Source organism: Pongo abelii, chromosome 9 (genome assembly GCF_028885655.2).
Source record: "Pongo abelii isolate AG06213 chromosome 9, NHGRI_mPonAbe1-v2.0_pri, whole genome shotgun sequence".
Classification (NCBI taxonomy): domain Eukaryota; kingdom Metazoa; phylum Chordata; class Mammalia; order Primates; family Hominidae; genus Pongo; species Pongo abelii.
This window is the reverse complement of record NC_071994.2, coordinates 97,934,739-97,952,365: the sequence shown is the minus strand read 5'-3', so window position 1 is coordinate 97,952,365 and position 17,627 is coordinate 97,934,739.

The window sequence follows — 17,627 nt, the reverse complement described above, 5'->3', positions numbered from 1 at the left end:
GAAGGAAGGAGTTTTGAGCGCAGGGAAAAGTTTATCTGTGGCTCAGGGCCAAAGTTAGTCTCAGTGGATCCTGCAGGCAGCTCTGGAGCTCAAATGGCCCTTCAGGGGTGTCCTGAGTTCAGCAGAGATGGCCAAGCTTTATGCTCCAGTGCTGAGCAGTCACTGCATGTGAGCCAAACTGGGAAGAGGCATGGCCTTGGGTGAGGCAGCTCTCTGTAGCTGTAGGCTGTCTGCCTACTGCAGTCCAGGGCCAATGAGGCTTTTACCTATCACATGAAAGTTTATTCCTTGGTCATGCAAGATGTGCTGTGGGTCGAGCAGCTCTTTAGAGCTACTCCCTTCCAGTGAATGCAGTGTGCCCTCATCTTGTGTTTCCACCATCTCAGTATTAGCTGAGTATTATGCCCCTTTTCAGCCAGGCAGCTCACTCTCATCCTCATTTGTGCCTGGAGTCCCTGAGTTCAGGCTCTCAACTTCAATTTTCCTAACAATAAACTTCCATCTCTTGTTACACTAGAAATGACAAAGCCACCTAACTGAACGAGAGAGGCAGGAAGATGTGGATTTTTCTGTTCTTTATTCAAAACTTTAGACAAGCACCAGTTTTTTATTACTTTGGCCTTCAAATTTACAGGTGCTTCCAAATTGAGAGCCTCACTAAAATTCTGTGGGGGCAATGAAGGAAGGCTAGTATTAAGGGGAGGGGTGGCTTGCTATAATTTTAGTTTACAAAATATATGTGAGTTTGTTCATTTCTGTGCATTTTCTTTTTTTTTTTTTTTTTCTAAGACAGACTCGTGCTCTGTCACCCAGGCTGGAGTGCAGTGGTGTGATCTCAGCTCACTGCAACCTCTGCCTCCTAGGTTCAAGCAATTCTTCTGCCTCAGCCTCCCAAGCAGCTGGGACTACAAGCGTGCACCACGACGCCCAGCTAATTTTTGTATTTTTAGTGGAGATGGGGTTTCACCATGTTGATCAGGCTGGTCTCAAACTCCTGACCTCAAGTGATCTGCCCACCTCGGCCTCCCAAAGTGCTGGGATTACAGGCATGAGCCACCGTGCCTGGCCACTGCTATGCATTTTCAATGCTAACATAAATCTAAGCAACTGTCACTCTCACTTGTGTTATTTAGATCGTCTAACTGCTTCTTCTGCCCACACACTCTCCACAGAGCAACCAACCTGATTATTTAAATGTATAAATCACATTTTGTCAACTGCTGTTTAAAACTTCCAGTGCCTTCTCATTTCAAGTTGAACACACACCAAATAATGTACTTCACATGAGACCCAGGGCCCTACATGCTTTGCCCCCGTCTCTCTCCCTCTCTCCCTCTTTCTACCTATGCCCCTGTCTATGCCCCAGGGACAAATGAGCTTCTTTGTATTCCTGGAAAAACAAAATCACTAAGTTCCATGGTAGGTCTGTTGCACTTGCTGTTCCCTGAAGGTGGGAAAACTCTACTCTGGACCTCCCAATTTTGTCAGTTTGATCCCAAAAAGGTTTCTTGTTTTGTGAAGCCTTCCAGGACCTGCAATTCCATCAGCCCCTCCCTATTCTGTTCTGTCATCCAGTCCTGCTTTAAGTTTCTGCACAGCACACATTCCTGATTGAAACTGTCTTGTTCACTTACTGGGGACTTGTTTGTTGGGCTGAGTCAATGAATTAACAATGTCAAATAGACCTATGGCTTTGAAAAACCAGTGGAGTTTGGCTGTTTTGGCTTATGTTTCCCTCTTAACTAAACTTGCTCAACAGAGAATTTTAAACTTTCAGGGAAAGTGAATCTTTATATTTTCAGAGTTTTAGAATCAATTTCTAGTTTTATTTCATGGTAATTATATTGAATGTTCTCACTTATAAGTGGGAGCTAAATTATGAGAACTCATAGACACAAAGAAGGGAACAACAGACCCTGGGGTCTACTTGAGGGTGGAGGGTGTAGGAAGAGGGAGAGGAGCACCTATATATACATCTATGTATATATAGTACTAAGCTTAGTACCTAGGTGTTTAAATAATCTGTACAACAAACCCCCATAACATGAGTTTACCTATATAAAAAACCTGCTCATGTACCCTTGAACCTAAAATGAAAGTTTTGTGTTTTTTTTTTTCTAAAAAGAATGTTTGGCCAGGTGCGGTGGCTCATGCCTGTAATCCCAGCACTCTGGGGGTTCAAGACAGGCAGATCACCTGAGGTCAGGAGTTCGAGACCAGCCTGGGCAACATGGCGGAATTCCATCTCTGCTAAAAATACAAACATTAGCTGGGCATAGTGGCACGCACCTGTAGTCCCAGCACTTTGGGAGGCCGAGATGGGCAGATCACCTGAAGTCAGGAGTTCAAGACCAGCCTGGCCAACATGGTAAAACCCCGTTTGTTCTAAAACTATAAAAAATTAGCTGGGCATGGTGGCACATGCCTGTAATCCCAGCTACTCACTCGGGAGGCTGAGGCAGGAGAATTGCTTGAACCGGGAGGCAGAAGTTGCAGTGAGCTGAGATTGTACCACTGCACTCCAGCCTGGGTGACAGAACGAGACCCTGTCTCAAAATGTATATATATTTTCTTATTCTTTTGAAGTTATAAGTTATTCATGTTTTCTGTTCACCCATATATATTTAAAATTTTGTGAATTATCCATTGGTACTTGAAAATAAGGTGATATTCTCTATTACTGGGTACATAATTCTACCTTATTGTTAATGTTGTTTGTTTTCTATATCCCTATATTTGTCCTTTTTTGTCTGTCTTGGATACAGTAAAGTTACTTAAATTCTTCTGTTTTAAAAGTACTACTCAAATTTGTCTTCTAGAAACTGCAATTTATACTTAATGAAACTCACATGGGTTCCCGGCTGGATCTCAAATTTCTGGCCTAAACCTGCACCATAAAAAAGAGAGCCCTATACCATAAAAGAGAAAAGAAATAATACATTACCAGAACTTTCTTTTCCAACTGTGGTAAATTCCACTTTGGACCCTGCAGCCCATGCCCGCCCCTCCTGTTTTCCCCCTAGAAAGACAAGCCCAGCACGGAAAGCTCCCTGGGTAACCCTCTCCCAAGCACTGCCTGAGCCCAGCACGGGGGCCTGGGACACCCGCCTCAGGATTCTCTGGGCAAGCGCTCACCCTACGTGGATACAGTCAGGACTTTGGCAGCTTCTGAGACCAGAAGGCCAGGAAGAAGGAAGCCCACTAGAAGCAGTGCCCACTACCCACCCACGCTCACTCTGAGAGAAGCACACAAGCTTTACACTGCCCGTCCTGTGCCAGGTAAAGGGATCCCGTGAGCTTCAGTGCATGTACAGTGCTGGCTGTGAGCTTGGCAAGAGCTTCCTGGCTCCACACAGCCACCTGGTCACCATGTCCAGCTTCCCACAGAGCCACTTTGTGCCTATAGTGAGTTACTGCCAGCAGGAATAAAAAGATGTGGAGCACAACTCTCCCCAACTCTGCAGATTATGTGAAGACTGAAAATGCTGTTTCAAAGCCAAGGAGACTTCCGTGACAAGGGGATATTGAGAGAAACTTTAGACTCCTAAACCTGGGAGTTAGGATAGAACTGAGAGATCCATGAATTCCCTGAAATAGTAATAGATGCTGGTGTGCATATATTTGGTAGAGAAGTACAAGGTATGCAGCTGTCAGTAGTCTCTTCAAATTCAGGAGAAGTGACACACGTTTTAATCTAAAATTTGAATTAAATTTAATTACAATTTTTGAATTTAAGGTGACATTAAAAACTGATTTACTGCAGGTATTTAATCAGATCTCCAATCAAGGCAGACTCACAGCGGTGTTAATGATGTTCAATGAAGAATGTGTAACCTACTCTAAAAGGTGATTAAATGGTTTTACCAGGGACACATGGAGATATGTTTACACCAGTGTTCATAACAGCACCATGCACAGAGCCAAAAGGTGGAAACCACGTAAGTGTTCATCAGTGGAAGAACTGATCAACAAAATGTGATATACAGTGGAATATTATTCAGCCTTGAAAAGGAAGGAAATCTGACACATGCTGCAACGTGGATGAACCTGGAGGACATCATGCTAAGTCAAATAAGCTAGACATGAAAGGACAAATATTGTATCATTGCACTTATATGAGGTACCTAAAACAGTGAAATTATTAGAGAAATAAAAGAAGGGATACCAGCAGCTGGGGCAGGCTATAATGAGATGTTACTGTTTAATGGGTAGAGTCCCAGTCTGTGATGATGAAAACGTTCTGGAGATAGAAGGTGGTGATGATTGTACAACAATGGGAATATCCTTAAAGCAGCTAAACTATACACTTAAAATGGTGAAAATTGTAATTTATACATGTATACTATACCAAAACAAAAATAATTAAAAATTTAATGGAAGAAAAAGTTGCATGGCTATTTATAAAAGTTGTATTTTCATTGTGAAATTTAGCCTTTAGCATTATAAAGAGTCCTTCTATGCCCCTTTGGTCTACATTGGTTTGATATTAAGGTCTACCACCCCTGTTTTCTTTTGTTTGCATTTTCCTTGGTATAGTTTCGCGCATTCTTTTAGTTTTCAATTTTTCTGAATCACTTAGTTTTAGATATATTTCTTTTATAATTGTGATTTTAAAATGTGTTTTCAGGATTTTCCTTTTTTTACATGTCAGATACACACTAGGAGTATCAAGTTTAACAAACAGGAGGCAGTATTTGGTAACCTTGAAAATGTGTCAGTTCTTGAAGGTCAAAGAGTCTCATACACAGGTCCAGACCTGAACTGTGCTTGGCTGGGAGCCTTCTGTGGCTCCTGTAGTTGGGGTCAGAAGGGCAGCCACATTTGGCAACATATTCAACAGTCATGGGTTCAGAGGATTGAGATCTTGCATTGAAGGCAAATATCTCCAAATTCTGAAGCGCAGCTCTGTCTAGCTTTAGCGCCAGGTGATGAGTCAGGGGCTTAGGAGATTCTGGCAACCTCAGTAGGGGCCAGGATCCTAGAGGCATGAGTGGTCCATTGCTTCAGTCTCATCCAGATTCACAGGGGCTGTGCAATCTGGAGCAGCATCCCTGCAGAACTTATTCAAAGGCACAATGACATTGGGAGGAGTCAGGGGAACAATGTCAGAGAGATTCTGAGTAGTGCTACCCTGGGTTAGCAGGCCCAGGGACCAGGGTGCATGGGTTCATCAGGATTCAGTGGGGACCCCAAGGGTTGAAGATCAGGGGCACAGCAGCACCCAGAAGCCTTGGCAAGATGCTGAAGCCACGAGTTCAAAGGTGCAACTTTGTCCATCAAAGCTTCATCTGTATACAGCGGATGAGGCTCAGGGCCCAGAGCTGAGTGCACTGTGCCCACGAATAGAGGCCTCCTGGCCTGAGCCAGAATGGTCGGCTCCTGAGCCCCCAGTTCCAGAGCACAACGACCATGACCACGACCATGTCTGCCAGTTTGGGGATGAAGATCTGGGGTGGACAGAATGAGGGTCATCAATGGGATCCAGCCAGGCTTCTGGGAGCTGCAGGTCATGGTGGCCTTGCTATGGGAAGAAGCCCCTAGGGCCGCTGAAGGACGTGGGTGTGGAGAGCACATAAGGGCACCCATGGCCACAGGCAAACTGGGGCTTTGAGCTCAGTGAAGAGGGAGATGCCTTAGGTCTAACACGGCTCTCCTGGTCAACTGGGCCTCCCTCTAGGTGCTCAGCTGCTGGCTGTCTAGTGCCCTGGGCTCCATGTGGTCCACAATTGCCTGGTCTTGCCTGTGTTTCCGCAGCTTATAGGGTTCAGTTTACAGGATGTGCACAAAGGCGTCCATGGGAAAAAGTCACCCTCATCTCCTGGCAGCCACACTGGAGGCCACTTTGCTGTAATCGATCCATAGCAGGGTCACGAAACTGATGTCCTTCATCCAAGGGCTAGTTTCCTGGTTTGACTTATAAAGGTCCTTTTTAAAAAAGCAATTTTAAGACAGAGTTAACTAAGAGGCTGAAAATTAAGAGGCTGAGAAAGGCACAACAGGACAAATATTAAAAAAAGAAACCTGGGATAGCAATGTATTTATAGGATCAAAGTGGCACATTTTATAACTATCAAAAAGAAAACTTCACTAGAAACATATTACAGTGATGAACATCATACACCTAACCATATGGCATTGAGTCATAGAAAATGAATCCTGAGAATTATAAGGTAAAACTGATGATTCTGCAATTATGGCAGGAGTTTTGATTTTTTTTAACACCATTCTCTCTGAAAGTGACAAAGGAGAGAAGAAAATTAATAATGCTATAAGAGTTTGAACAAACTTAACAACTTTGATCATATAACTCACCACCACCATAAAGCAAAGAAAAATGCTTTACAATAGATATAAAACATTTACAAAAATTTAGCAATTCGGGGTACAAAATAAGTATCAATTAAAATTCCATACAATCAGTATTTTGAGCACAATCTTGACCACAATTAAATATAATTTAAAGTCAGCAAAAAGAGTTGAACCCAACCATATTTATTTCAAAATTAATATCCATGTTTGTAAAAGTCTGTTCATCTCTATGTTCAACTCAGCAGTTAGTAAAAACCAAAACCAAACAAAACAGAATTAGGCAATAAAAATGAAAGATTAAAATAATGAGAGAATGATAAACAAAAGAGAAAACAAAGATACACAAAAAAAGAGATGATTAAGGTACTGAAATCTGATGCCTTTAAAGAAAAATAAAATAAAGAATTGGCAATACTGATGGAGAAAAAGAAATTTCTAGACCTAGGAAAGGAAATGTATTGGACAAGTCTGGGATATCTTGAAGTGCTTGAAAACAAGGATGTTTTAAATACAAACAAACAAAAACCTTGATGGGGGTACGGCAACAGGGCACAGGAATGAACAGAAACAGCTCCCAATGGCCAAAGCTTGAACAAACTTAGCAAAAAAAAAAAAAAATTAATCTTGAATTATAATCAAAAGTACAAAATAAATATCTATGAGCTCATACTGATATAAATAAATGATTGAATAAATTAACAAATTGAAGAAAAGAGACAAATCTATCTTGTAGCAGAATTCCAAATAAATTATACAGATGCCATACCCTAAATAATAGGGAGAATAATACCCTGCTCCTTTTTAAATTGTTTTCTTCAAATGACATATAAAAATTGTGTATACCGATGGTATACAACATGACATTTTGATATGTGTATACACTGTGGAATAAGTCAATAAAGCTAATTAACATATGCATTATCTCACATATCTTTTATAGTGAGAGCACAAATCTACCCTCTTAGCAATCGTAAAGTGTACAATACATTGTGATTAACTATAATCACCATGCTGTATAATAAATCTCCAGAACCTGCTCCTCTCAAACTAAAATTTTGTACCCATTGACGAACATCTCCTCAATGTTCCCATCCTTCAGTTTCTGATAACTACCATTAAACTCTCTGCTTCTATGAGTTTGACTCTTAGCTTCCACATATAAATACTCTTAGCTTCACACAGTATTTGTTCTCCTGTGTGACTTATTTAACTTAGCATAATGTCTTTGAGGTTCATTGATGTTGTTGCAAATGACAGGATTTCAATCTTTTTAAGGCTGAATAGAATTCTATTGTATACATATACCACAGTTTCTTTATCCATTCATTCGTCCACTGAGAGACACAGGTTGACACCATATTTTGGCTATTGTGAAAAATGCTGCAATGAAAATGAACATAGGTGTGCAGTTATCTCTTCAACGTGCTGCTTTCATTTCCTTTGGATATATACCTGTCAAATAAAATTCTAAGAGGATTTGGACTGGGCTCCTGCACAAGACTCAACAGACCAAACCAATATAGAGTTTAATCATGATAGCTGAGCTTCAGTTAATCACAGAAGGTTCTGTAACCAATTAACCAACTAAGTTATAACTAATTAAGTTGTCTCTATACCTCACTTCTGTTTACTATAAATGCTGCCAGATCACTTTTTTGGCCAGAGTCCTCTGAACCTGTTTTGGTTTTGGGGGCTGTCCAATTTGAGAATTGTTTTTTGTATTGTTTTATTTTGTTTTACTCAAATAAATTCTGGTAAATTTAAGGGTGTTTTTCTTTTAACAGATTGGCATGGTCAGCAGGATCTGAAGCAGAACTCCAGTGATTGCCAGGGGCACTGGGTAACCAGGTATAGTTACCTGCATTGTGCTTATTTTTCCCTTCTGCATCGGGGGCTCATGAGTAAGTTCTCTCTTGGATTCCAAAGCTCCACAGATTTGTGCTTTGAGCTATCTTTGAGCAAAGTTTTGATCCAGACTAGATTTGGAAGTTGATTCTAGAATCATGAATAAAGGATCTTTCTTTTTGCCTTGAGCCCAAATCCGAGGTTAATTTGCGCTATGAGACAGCACGTGAACTTGAGCTGGGTACCAAGGATTATCTTGTGCTGTAAGAAGGCATATAACCTTTGGGGTTTGCAGTGTCTAGATCAGACAGAAACTGGACTACAAGATAGGGAGTTCATTTGGATTAAGGAGTCTAGAACTCTCTGTCCTAGCAGACCAGGAATCATGAGTTCATATGTATCTAAAAAGTCTAGGACTCCTCCATCTGTAACTCCAGTTAATTTTATATACAGTACAAGAATGCCTTTATAGATAAATGAGTGAAACTTACCAAAGGTAAGTTAGGGTTACTGTGGCCACAGTGGGGAAGTTTTAATTCAGATAAAGTTTTTCAATTTTGAGGCACGTTAGAAAAGCAAAGGTTAATTTCAAAAGATACAGAAAAAGCATTAAATAAAATTCAACATCCCAAGGCCATATATGACAAAGCCACAGATAGCATCATACTTAATGGGAAAAAGCTAAAAGCCTTTTCTCTAAGATCTGGAACAAGACAAGGATGCCCACTTTCACCACTTTTATTCTTTATAGTACTAAAAATCCTAGTTACAGCTATTAGACAAGAATAAGAAATAAAGGGCATTTGTATTGGAGAGGAAGAAGTCAAATAGTCCTTGTTTCCAGATTATATACTCTTTTATTTAGAAGAAACTAAAGACCACCAAGAAACTGTTTGAATTGACAAATGAATTCAATAAAGTTCCAGGATACAAAATCAATGTGCAAAAATCAGTAGCATTTCTATATGCTAACTGCAAACAATCTGAAAAAGAAATCAAGAAAACAGTTCCATTTACAATAGCGGCAAAAAATAAAATAAAATACCTAGGGATAAATGTAACCAAAGAAGTGACAGATCTCTACAATTAAAACTATAAAACCCTGATAAAAAAATACAGGACACAAAAAATGGAAAGATATTTCATGTTCATGGATTAGAATAATTCATATTACTAAAATGTCCATACTACCCAAAGGGATCTATAGCTTTACTGCAATCCCTTTCAAAATACCAGTGATATTCTTCACAGAAATAGAAAAAAAAATCCTAAAATTTATATGGAGCCACAAAAGACACCAAATAGTCAAAGCAATTCTGAGCAAAAAGAACAAAGCTGGAGGCATCACATTACTTGACTTCAAAATATACTACAAAGGGATAGTAACCAAAACAGTATGGTACTGGTATAAAAACAGACATACAGACAAATAGAACACAATAGAGAATGCAGAAATAAATTTATGCGTTTACAGCCGGCTCATTTTCAACAAAGGCAATAAGAACGTGCATTGGAGAAAGAACACACTCTTCAATAAATGGTGCTGGGAAAACTGGATATCCAAAAGTGGAAGATTGAAATTATGCCCCTATGTCTCACCATACACAAAAATCAAATCAAAATGGATTAAAGATTTAAATGTGTGACCTGAAACAATAAAACTACTAGAAAAAAATTGGGGAAATACTTTGGAACATTGGTCTGGGCAAAAATTTCCTGAGTAAGATCTTAAAAGCACAAGAAACTAAAGCAAAAGTAGACAAATGAGGTTATATCAAATTAAAAAGCTCGTGCATAGGAAAGGAAACAATTAACAAACTGAAGAGACACCCTGTTGAATTTAATTGAGTGCTTTTCTGTATCTTTTGAAATTAATCCTACGGAATGGGAGAAAAGATTTGCAAACTATTGGGCATTTTTATTTATTTCATTGGCATCTAAAAGAATTAAATGTATCAAAAGTTGCCTCCTTACAGAAGGCAAACAGGTGCATGTTTTTACAGCTTCAATAGCTACAGTGTCCAAGAGGGTTCTTGTACATATTTTGAACCAAAACCAAGGATTTCTAAACTAAAAAAACCCTGTGCCCTGGTATGTGTGACTTTATTGTAAACAGTCATGCCACTGGAAAAGGAAGTGTCTACTTTATCCACTCATTTTGGCCTGGATTTCCCCTCTAAATTTCCCCTCTAAAGGAAACTCCTAAAGATTTTGCTGCTGGGGCAATAATCAACTTATTTAATTAGTCCTCTCTGCTTTTCTTTCTCTATTTGCTCCTGCTTCTCCCATAGGAACCTTTTCTCTAGTTGATCCTGCTTCTCCCATGGGAACCTCTTAGTCGACTAAAATCTCTCTTCTCAGTCCAGTGCTGACTATATGCACTGCCAACGAACCATCTCTTTATTGTTGTAATGATCTTTGCTCTGCACCTCCAAACTCTTTCTTGGTTGTAAGAAAAACTTAAAAAGTAAATCTCCATTTGTAAGGGATTCTCCTTCTCTGCACCTGGAGGAGAAGGAAGATTAAATCACTAGAAGCTTTTTAGAATGGAGAAGGCAAAGACTTCGGTCTGTGTAAGGAGTCTCACCTTTGACCATTTTGTCCTAACTAGGCTTCCTATATGCTTTTCTTTGTCTCAAGAGGTAATGATGTTTAGGCATGAAATCTGATGCAGTGACAACCTAACCAACAATAATTAGGCTGGTCAGTCAAGGAAATTACAAGGACCCTTTGACTCAAGTCTTTTGCTGAAATGAATAAAATGGTCAGGGGTTGAAGAAAATATCCTCAGATAAATGGGTTTTGAGAAAGATGAATAGACCCTTAGAAGGATACATGATGGTTTTTAACAAGGTCTGTCTGGATGTGGTGAAGTCTCCTCTCCCACAATGAGTTAATTTTCAGAGGATTAATGACAATTGAGTTCCTTTTGTAAAAGCTATCTCAAGGCAGATGGAAGGACCCTCAGAAAGCCTCGCATCTTGTGTTTTTCAAGTTCCTGCAGCTCAAAATAATCACTAAAATAAAGCAATATATTTTTAGGGTAGCATTACTTAAATTTCTTCAATGATAGCTTTGTTTAATGAGCAATTTAAGCATAATTGTTAAGAATGAGTAAATTAGGAGGAGTATAAATGGGATGGAAGTTTGTGGATGAACTTGACATGGTTTCTGAGCCCTTTTAAAGTAAATTAAAATGCTGAAATGTGCTGCTCAACCATTCTGATTTTGTGTTTTGGAAGAAGGGTCTCCGATGAAGAGAGGATAAATGTGATACTGACTAGCGGGGAATTTCTCAATTAGCTTTAATGATTGGGGTAGGCTACTAGAAATTGTAATGAAGAGAAAATAGCTGTTCACTGCTTTCATTCAGAAAATATGGAATGTGTCTTGACTAGTTGGAAAACACTGAGTAATGAAATGATGGGCTGGTTGATGCTGATAATCAATGCACGGCCATATTCATTTCTTCAACTGATATTTGACCATTTAGTATGTGTAACATCCTACCAGGGCCAGGGAAGTAACGGTAAACAAGGCACATGTACTTTCTTCCATCATGCAGTGTCACAGAAGAACTAGATGTACACATGTACGCAGTATAAGTCAGAAAATTAATAATTTTTTAAGTGCTATGAAGAAAAAGTATTATTTACTCCCTGTGTTCTGTGTATCTGCAAATAGATGAATGGTTGAATTGAACTAATGTCAGCCATTTTTGTTGTCATTTATCTGTCATAGTGTCATTTATTAGACATAGTGGTATGACACTATGTCATTTATTAGACATAGTGCTAGTATCACAGTTTAATGTTTGAAAATAGATAAATTCTGCTAGTGATACATCTTTTTATATGATGTAAAGAAGCTAGGTGTATCTGGGTATTAATAAACATGAAAGGGATTGTATTATGAGGAAATATTTTTCTAAAATTATGAAATGGGCTCCATCTACAAAATGCTGATATAAAACAGTTCAAAATTGCTCACTCTGGCTGGACATAATGGCTCATGCCTGTAATCCCTGCATTTGGGGAGGCTGACGCAGGAGAATTGCTACATAGTGAGACTCCATCTCTACAAATGTAAAAAATTAGCTGGGTGTGATGGGAGTAGTCTCAGCTACTCAGTAGGCTGAGGTGGGAGGATCACTTGAGCCCAGGAGGTTGAGGCTTCAGTGAGCTATGATTGGGTCACCGCACTCTAGCCTGGGTGACAGAGCAAGACAAAAAAAAAAGAAAGAAGGAAAGGGAAGGAAAGGAAAGGAAAGAAAAGGAAAAAGGAGAATGCTTACTCCCTAAGTTTTCACTAGAAACTAAAGTTACTAAGAGTTAAAATTCTAACATTGGGAGGCCAAGGCAAGCGGAGCACTTGATGTCAGGAGTTCAAGACCAGCCTGGCCAACATGGTGAAACCCTGTCTCCACTAAGAATTAAAAAAAAAACAATTAGCTACGCATGGTGGCTCATGCCTGTAATCCCAGCTACTTGGGAGGCTGAGGCAGGAGAATTGCTTGAACTCAGGAGGCGGAGGTTGCAGTGAGCCAAAACCATGCCACTGCACTCCAACCTGGGTGACAGAGTGAGATTCTGTCTCAAAAAAAACAAAACAAAACAAAACAAAAACTAACATATGGTAATTAGAACTAGAAATAATCATTCCTTATTTGAAGAAAGTAAGACATGTAAGTGAAGCTGTAAGTCATAAAAGATGTGTTCTTGTCAAGTAAAAGAGTAATTATGTCTAGTTTGGAAGTTGTTTAAAGCTTGTTTCAGAATGAATAAAGGAAGGAAGGAAAGATAGAGACAAAGTCGAATGCATAAGAAGGCTGCCGAAGATGAATCTTGTGAAAGGAATTTTATAAGTAATCAAGCTGGCTACAATTAGAAGGGAATTATTTATAAGTTTTTCTAATAACTGAGCATTAATATCAAAAGTACACGAATGAAAAACGAATTTGGTTCCTGTGTTAAAGTTTTTGTCAGCATATTGATCTGCTCTGAATAAAAAATTGTGAGAGGTTTCATTTACATTTTAGGAAACCGGCCTAGGTAAACAAAGATTCTGTGTTTACCAAGATAATTTCTTCTGATTCATGTTATTTGGTTTTCAGTCACTTAAGAAGACAGTTTTCTCTTAACAGAGCTGAGATTTTTCTGTGACTGTGTAACTTTCTGTATTTGTCTTTGAAATATTTTGTAATTTTTGTTAAAAGAATGACTATTATTCACAGTGGCCTGTGTCTTCATTTTTATCAAGTGTTTTAAACTTTGAGATTTTTGAAAAACTTCCCAAAATTAAATTTTAAATTATAAGTCTTTTGACTTTGAATTGACTTTGTTGCATTCCAGAAGGGCCCCTGAAATATCTGAAAGAGATATATTAAACTAATTAGGATTATTTGATATATTAAACTATATAGAAAGCATTTTCAAATAGTAAGTGATGCTAGACCTTCTTTGAGTTATATTTGTATGGATGTTTTTCATATGTATTTCAGAAATAGTATAAAATTTATATAAATCTGATCATCCTGGATGCTGTCAGTCATAATTCTAGTTATTATCTTAAGATGTTGTATACAACAGAAATAATGGATTTCCTTGTCAATTGCATCATTATTGTAATGAACTCTCATCAGATCTTTATTTATGGACATTTCAAGTCTTGTCATGCAACAATCTCATCACACACTACTGTGGATGTTTGTTGCCTCAAGCCTTTGGTCTTCATCTCACAACTCAGGAGAGTCCTTCCAGACTTCTTGAACTGTATACTTGTTGGAGACTTTAAGGTAAAGCTGACTAGGGTCAAGCTTCCCCAAAAGTAGACAGCATCTTAGATGTGAACAGTCTTTCCCAAAATGCAAGAACAAGACTAATCATAATGAGACTCTTACTTTTCTTAATTTTTTCTTCGTTATGGCTACCTCTTTTCCTTGGTAGGATAATACTGTAATCAGACTTCTAGACTCACTTGTTCTCACTCTGTTTTAATTTAACCAAGTCATGGGATGCTAGATACATACTAGCTGAACAAGGAGGAGTTTGTCTAGTTGCTAATACTTTTTGTTGCAGGTGAATAAATACTTTGAGCATTGTAGGGACTCAGTTACCAAAAATATTAATGAACAGGCTATTAGGCTAAAATGAATAGACTAATCTGGCTCATTCTCTGGGTAATCAATTTTGATTGGCTTGGTTGATGAGGACCCTGGCTAAGGAACATACTTCAAATTCTTGGTATTATTCTCCTAAAAGTCATAATAGTCTCCCTCATGAACTGTATTTTCTCAAAAAGTCTCAAATGTCTACACGCAGCCATCTGATGAATACTAAATGGTTTCCCTTCAGCCTGAAATGACAAAAACTTAAATAAATGTACGATTATGGGGTCACCATAACCTATGAATGACATGTTGAGACCAGAAACCCAAGACAATGGTGACTGAGAGTAGCACCAATTCCCCTAATTTGGGTCACACTTTAGTTGCTAAGAGCATGATCAAAAGAGGGAAATTGTTAAGCAAAATTGTAAAAGGCCATTGATTTAGACTCGGCTCCTGCATTCAGCTCAACAGTCCAAACCAATATAGAGTTTAATCATAGTAGCTGTACTTCAATTAATTGCAGGAGGTTCTGTAACCAATAAACCAATGAAGCTGTGACCAATTAAGTTGTCCCTGGACCTCACTAACATTTTTTATAAATGCTGCCAGATCACCTTGTTGGCCGGAGTACCCTGAACCTGTTTTGGCTCTGGGGACTGCCTGACTCAAGGGTTGTTTTTTGTTTGTTCAAATAAACTATGTTAAATGTAAAAGTCTAAGGCTTTTTCCTTTTAACACCTGGTAGTGGGATTGCTGGTAGTTCTATTTATTAAAATTTTTTATTTATATTTAAGATATACAACATGCTTTTACAGAACATATATAGGCAGTAAAAAGGTTACTACCGTGAAGCAAATCAACATATCCATCATCTCATGTACCCATTGTTTCATTGTTTTGTGTTTTAGTGGCTAGAGTAGTTGAAATCTACTCATTTAGTATGAATCTAGCACTATTTATTTATTTATTTATTTATTTATTTTGCAGAGAGGGGATCTCATTATGTTACCCAAGCAGGTCTTGAACCCCTGGGCTCAAACGATCCTTCTGCCTTGACCTCCCAAAGCACTGGGATTACAGGAATTTGCAACCACATCTGGCAAGACAATTTTATTATCTATAGTCTTCATGTGATACATGAAATTTCTCAACTTGTTTGTCTTATATATATATTACCTTTTATCCTCTGACCGTTTCCTCATTTTTCCTCCATCCCACACTCCTGCTGTTGGTGACCACTATTTTATTCTCTATCCCTGTATATTTGAATTTTTATATTTTTTAAATATTCCACAAATGAGATCATGCAATATTTTTCTTTCTGTGTCTGACTTATGTCACTTAGCATAACATCCTCTGGGCTCATCCATATTGTGGCAAATGGCAAGATTTTATTCATTTTTAGCACTGAAAAATATTCCATAGTGTCTATGTATCAGGATTTCTTGGCTGAGCATGGTGGCTCACACCTGTAACCCCAGCACTTTGGTAGGCCGAGGCAGGTCAATCACTTGAGGTCAGAAGTTCAAGACCAGCCTAGCCAACATGGTGAAACCCCATCTCTACTAAAAATAGAAAAATTAGCTGGGCATGGTGGCGCATGCCTATAATCCCAGCTACTCAGGAGGCTGAGGCTGGAGGATCCCTTGAGCATGGGAAGTGGAGGTTGCAGTGAGCTGAGATGGTGACACTGCACTCCAGCCAGGGTGACAGAGCGAGACTCCATCTAAAAAAAAAAAAAAAAAAAACTTTATCCATTCGTCAGTCAACAGCCAGGCTGTTTCCGTATCTTGGCTACTGTGAATAGTCCTGCAATGAACATAGAAATGCAGATATCTTTACAAGGTGATGATTTCATTTCCTTTGGGTATATGCCCAGCAGAGGGATTCATGGGTCATACGATAGGTTTCTTTTTAATTTCTTTTGGAAACCTTCATACTGTTTTCTGTAATGGCTGTACCAATCTATATTCCCATCAACAGTGTATAAGAGCTCCCTTTTCTCCATACCATTGTCAACATTTGCTGTCTTTTTTGACTTTTTGATAATAGCCAACCTCACAGGTGTGAAGTGGTATCTCAAAGTGGTTTGATTTGCATTTCCCTGATTAATGGTGCTGGGCACCTTTTAATATACTTGTTGGCTATTTTAATGTTTCCTTTGGACAAACATCTATTTAGGTTTTACATGTGCACATTTATAGCAGCACAAATTGCAATTGCAAAAATATGGAACCAATGCAAATCCCCATCAATCAACGAGTGGATAAACAAACTGTGGTATATATATACACACAATGGAATACTACTCACCATAAAAAGGAATGAGTTAACAGCATTCATAACAACCTGAATGGGATTAGAGACTATTATTCTAAGTGAAGTAACTCAAGAATGGGAAACCAAACATCATATGTTCTCACTCATAAGTCAGAGCTAAGCTATGAGGATGCAAAGGCATAAGAATGACACAATGGATGTTGGGGATTCAAGGGCAAAGGGTGGGAAGGGGGTGAGGGATAAAAGACTACAAATTGGGTGCAGTGCATACTGCTTGAGTGATGGGTGCACCAAAATCTCACAAATCACCACTAAAAAACTTACTCATGTAACCAAACACCACCAGTTCCCCAATTACCTATGGAAATAAAAAATTTAAAAATATAAATAAATCAAATAAAAAATCTGCACCACACCAAAAAAAGGAAGTTTTTCCCATTTTCTTCTAGTAGTTTTACAGTTTCTGGTATTATGTTTTAACTCTTTCAACTATTTAGAGTTGATATTTGTATATGGTGTGAGATGAGGATTTAATTTCATTCTTCCCCATGTGGATTATCCAGTTTTCCTAGAACCATTCACTGAAGAGATTGTCCTTTCCCCATTGTGTGTTCTTGGCACCTTTAACAAGATCAGGTGACCATAAATGCATGGGTTTACTTCTTGGCTCATTATGCTGTTCCATTGGTCTATGTGTCTGATTTTATGCCACTGCCGTGCTGTTGTGATACTACAGATTTGTAGTAGATTTTGCAATAAGGTACTGTGATGCCTCCAGCTTTGCGTTGGAGGTGGGGCCTGGTGGGAGGTACTTGGATCATGGGATTGGGTTTCTCATGAATGGTTTACCATCATCCCTCCTTGGTACTGTCCTTGCAATAGTAAGTGAGTTCTCATGAGACCTGGTCATTTAAAAGTATGTGGCACCACCCCCCTCTCTCTCTCCTGCTCCAACCACATGAGGTGCCTGCTTCCGCTTCGCCTTCTGCCATGATTTTTTTTTTTTTTTTTTTTTTTTTAAGACGGAGTCTCACTCTGTTGCCCAGGCTGGAGTCCAGTGGCGCAATCTCAGCTCACTGCAAGC